Genomic DNA, 5,173 nt, shown 5'->3' with positions numbered 1-5,173 from the left:
GAAGCACGACGGCCGTTGGATGGAAATCCAACAGTCACTGCTTGTGCATCAACCTTTTTTTTAGGAAAGCCTCAAATCTGTGGAAAACAGCATACAACCCATCTGCCATTATTTCTAATAATTTACAGCCCATTTGCTAATTCTAAAGGTTTTATTTGGAGCCCATATTCTTTTTGTTAGCATTACAGCCCATATTGTGGCCACGGTTAAAAATTATACGAAATTGTGCATATTTCCGTGCGGTCCGAACTGTTTTTAATCCTGAAATTTCGAGTCACATTCAAAATGATTTTAAAAATAAATGTACATCAATATAAAATCTAACAAATTGTCCATGCATAAAAATAAATGCAATTTAAAATCTCGAACTGAAAAATATATATTTGAAACTAATTGCCAGTTTCATGTGTTTTAAAAATGTACAATCCATTTCTCATAACTGATAGGCCATTTTCTCGGCCAGCCGAATGAAGCTCCCCTCGTCTTGAAAGATTTGCAGCCCAACAGGCCTGACAAAGCGACTTACTTGGAAAATCACAAAAAAACTGGGTTGTGGCCATGGACCCAGCTGTCAGCCTTTACACATATAGTACTCTTCCGATGGAAGTCGGTCGTTGACCACATTGACGACGCGGCACCGAGAGCACCAAGGCGGTGGACGACGGCGAGTCCTAGGAAGGGGACGACGCGGAGCCGGGGAAGACGCGGCAGTGGATGCCCACGCAGAGAAGAGTACGAGGGTTCACTGGTTCGGCTGCGGCGTGAGGCTGCCGTTGCCGCAGAATAACAGGGGGTGTGGGTGAGTAGAGGGATGGCCTCGCCAGCGGTGGGAGTAGTAGGGGGCGGTGAGGCCTCCGCGGTATCACAACCGGCCACAGGAGGCAGGAGCATGCGGCACGATCGGCGCTGCTTTGGGCGGCTGGAGCATGAAGACCAGAGGTTGAAGAAGCACTACGGCTGTTGGATGGACACCGTACGGTCACTGGAGTATTGACTAAGTTGACAAAGCCCTCCGTCCCATCAACTTAGTAGGCCCACAAGTCAGCCTGCCACTATACTGGGTCCCAGCTAGCAGGGGGAGTATTTATTTTTTGGTGCGTAATAAGGAGGCACTTCCTTGCGTGCGAAGATATAGCTGGTGGGTCCAAGTTGTCAGTGGTGGTAACGTTTTTTTCACAAAATACAAAGGCCCTTTTGGTGGGTCCCAGATGTCAGGTGGAGGAATCATTATTTTGCGCGTAACAAGGAGGCATTTCCTTGCGTGCAGCCGTGGACCCAGCTGCCAGCCTCTCTATGTATAGTCCACTTCAGATGCATCTCGGTCGTTGACCATGTTGACTAGGTCGCGCCGAGAGCACCAGGGCGGTGGACGACGGTGAGGCCTAGGAAGGGAACGACACGGAGGCAGGGAAGACTCGGCAGTTGTTTCCCACGTGGAGGGAAGTATGACTGTACAAGGGTTTACTGGTTCGTCTGCCGTCGCCGGAGAATAACAACAGGTGTGGGTGAGTAGAGGGATGGCTAGGCCAGCGATGGGAGTACGATGGGGCGGTGAGGCCTGCGCGGTAGCATAGCCGGCTGCGGGGAGGAGGGAGCAGGCAGTCCCGCCGGGGCTTGTTTGAGCGGCTGGAGCAGGAAGAGCAGAGATTGAAGAAGCACGACGGCCCTTGGATCGAAATCCAATAGTCACTGCTTGTGTGTCAACCTTTTTTGTAGGAAAGCCTCAAATCTGTGGAAAACAGCATACAGCCGATCTACCATTATTTCTAATAATTTACAGCCATTTGCTAATTCTTAAGGTTTTTTTGAGCCCATATTCTTTTTGTTAGCATTATAGCCTATATTGTGGCCACGGTTAAAAAATTATTCTAAATTTTGCATATTTCGGTGCGGTCCGAACTGTTTTTAATCCCGAAATTTCGAGTCACATTCAATATGATTTTAAAAATAAATGTATATCAATATAAAATCCAACAAATTGTCCATGCATAAAAATAAATGCAATTTAAAATCTCGAAATGAAAAAAAGATATTTGAAACTAATTACTGGTTTGATGTGTTTTAAAAATGTACAGCCCATTTCTCATTACTGATAGGCCATTTTCTCGGCTAGCTGAATGAAGCTCTCCTCGTCTTGAAAGATTTGCAGCCCAACAGGCCTGACAAAGCGACTTACTTGGCAAATCACAAAAAAACTGGGTTGTGGTCGTGGACCCAGCTGTCAGCCTCTGCACGTACAGTACTCTTCCGATGGAAGTCGGTCATTGACCACATTGACCACGCCGCGCCGAGAGCACCAAGGCGGTGGACGACGGCAAGTCCTAGGAAGGGGATGACGGGGAGCCGGGGAAGACACGATAGTTGATGCCCACGCGGAGCGGAGTACAAGGGTTCACTGGTTCGGCTGCGATGTGAGGCTGTCGTCGCCGTAGAATAACAGGGGATGTGGGTGAGTAGAGGGATGTCCTCGGCCAGCAGTGGGAGCAGTAGGGGGCGGTGAGGCCTCCGCGGCATCACAGCCGGCCACGAGAGGGAGGAGCACGCGGCACGACCGACGCTGCTTTGGGCGGCTGGCGCAAGAAGACCAGAGGTTTAAGAAGCACTATGGCCGTTGGATGGACATCGTACAGTCACTAGAGCTAGAATCGTTCATATTGACTACGTTGACAAAGCCCTCCGTCCTCGTCAACTTAGTAGGCCCACAAGTCAGCCACCCACTATGGTGGGTCCCAGCTAGCAAGGGGTATTCATTTTTTTGTGCGTAATAAGGAGGCACTTCCTTGTGTGCAAAGATATAGCTGGTGGGTCCGACCTGTCAGCGGGGGAACATTTTTTGCGAAATACAGAAGCCCTTCCCACGTACAGTCCATGTACAGTGTGTAATAAGGAGGAAATTTCCTTGCGTGCGACCATGGACGTCGTGGGTCCCAGCCGTCAGGCTCTCCATGTACAGTCCTCTTCCGATGACTCTCGTATGTTGACCATGTCGCGCCGAGCGCACCGAGGCGATGGACGACGGTGAGGCCCCTGACTGGAACGACCTGGAGATGGGGAAGACGCGGTAGTGGAGTCACAGACGGAGAGGAGTGGGAAACTTGATTGGTTCGGGTGCGGGGTGGGCCTACACTCGGCAGAGAATAACAAGAGGTGCGGAGTGGAGGGATGGCCTGGCCGTCGACGGGGTAGCATTTTGCTGAGGAGCGCAAAACAACGCTGCTGGACGCCGAAGGCTGGAGTAGGCGGTCCAGGCAGCGCTGGGGGAAGAAGACGAGAGATTGAAGAAGAATGCCGGCCGTTGGATGTAAGTCCAACGCCTTCTTAGGCTTCGACCTACCGGCCCACATGCCAGCCAGTCCATTTGTTTTTTTAGTCCATTTGGGGGGATGGGTGAAACAATGATGTAGCATCTATGCAGCCCGTTTAAATCCCATTTGCATTTTTCTCAAAATCCGCGGACTTGCTAGGCTGGGTGAAAATATCATGTTGGGCTAGACGGAGAAATGTTATAAAAACATAAACACATGATTGCACGTCTATTACTGCATTGGTCAGTAAAATCTTTGCAAGCTTATGTACGCAATCACTAGGAGTTAACTTGCCAAGTTATATATAAACAATTATTATTATTATTTTGTAAGAACTTTCAACTTACGAAATAAAATATCATTTAAATTTGATGAGTTAATAGTACGTGGGGTATTATTATTTTTTAGGCTAGACGTGGGACAGTTGAGTTGGTTCTAGGGAAAAGTACTGCGAGAAAACTCAGTTTACATCAAAAAAGAAAGTGGGAGAAAATTCAGAGACCTGCTGGGTCCACCTCAGGAGGGGAATATGTTGGGAGGAAGGAGATTCAAAGCACGGCAGCCGAGTGAACTAGCTTTTCTTAACGGACAAGTGAACTAGTTACATACATAAGCAAATAGCCACTAAAAAGCAATCAGGTTAATGGGTTCTTAAAAGAAATATTTTGGAAAAAACAGATAATTACGACACATAGGCTAATGCAGGAAACACTCAGATGACAAAGGTGCTTATAAACAGATAAAGTATAACATCTAGACCTTCATGGCATGCTTGATCATGACGCTGTGGCTGTCCGTGTACTCTCGGTTACGGGAAGCAGACACGCCCTCATGTCCAAGATCTACATGTACATGTCGTAGCATGCGTATGCGTCCTTGGCCGCGTAGGTTATGTAGGCTAGATTCAGAGGTTCCTCCCACGTGTTCAGGTCCTTGGTATCGTTATCTTCTTTCATGTTGGTGTATGAGGGGTCGATGATGGTCTCGGCGAGGTCAACCACGGAGTCCTTCTCCTGGCCGTTGCTGATGATCTTGTATTGCTTCTGGATGTCGATAAGCTTGTTGCACCAGATGGCCGAATCGTCACGTTCTTCCTTCTCTCCACTGTAGCGAAGGTGCAGTCGGCGCTGCCGATGAAACGGGTGAATGCTCCAGAACCTGGTGCAGCCATAGGACTGAGGTGAGGCAGAGCTTCACCGAGTCCAAATCGTTGGTGTACATCACATTCAACTTGGTGCAGCCATAGGGCTGAACGGCAAACTCAAAGGGGAACTCCTTGCTAAAGTCCATATCCAGCAGGCTCACCCCTCGGATCGCCATTTGGAGTCTCTTCGAGTGAATGAGTGTGTAGGCAGCGGCAACAATTCGTTTTTCATCTCTTGGGGAACTGGATTCAATAGTAAGCTGAGTGTGTACATGCGACAACAGTTACTACCCCTCCCTCGTCCGCTGCACGCCCGGCAGAAGATGCACCCTTGGCACATTCAAACGCCTCCATTAAGAAACCTACTCCGGCCACACGTCGGTTCACGAGCGGGTCTGTATTGGTACTGTAATAACAGGAGTTAGTGGTCACTTTACTTAAATTTAATTAGCTTTAATAGAAATTTATACTTAAAACAAGCAATGCATTGGCTCATTCTATCAGTGCCACATAAGGATGGCAATGGGTCGGGTTTGGATCGGGTTGAACAATATCAAATCCATATCCATATCCATGAAGATAGTCTTTGCCCGCCCATGAAAAAATCCATGGGTGAAAAATTATGTCCATGTCCAAATCCGATGGATATCCATATCCAATGGATATCCATTGGGTCCTCTCGGGACATATAAATAAGACTTAACACAATATTAACATAAACTCT

The sequence above is a fragment of the Triticum aestivum genome, chromosome 3B (genome assembly GCF_018294505.1).
Source record: "Triticum aestivum cultivar Chinese Spring chromosome 3B, IWGSC CS RefSeq v2.1, whole genome shotgun sequence".
Taxonomy (NCBI): Eukaryota; Viridiplantae; Streptophyta; class Magnoliopsida; order Poales; family Poaceae; genus Triticum; species Triticum aestivum.
The sequence above is the reverse complement of the archived record's forward strand: the minus strand, read 5'-3'. Positions refer to the sequence as shown.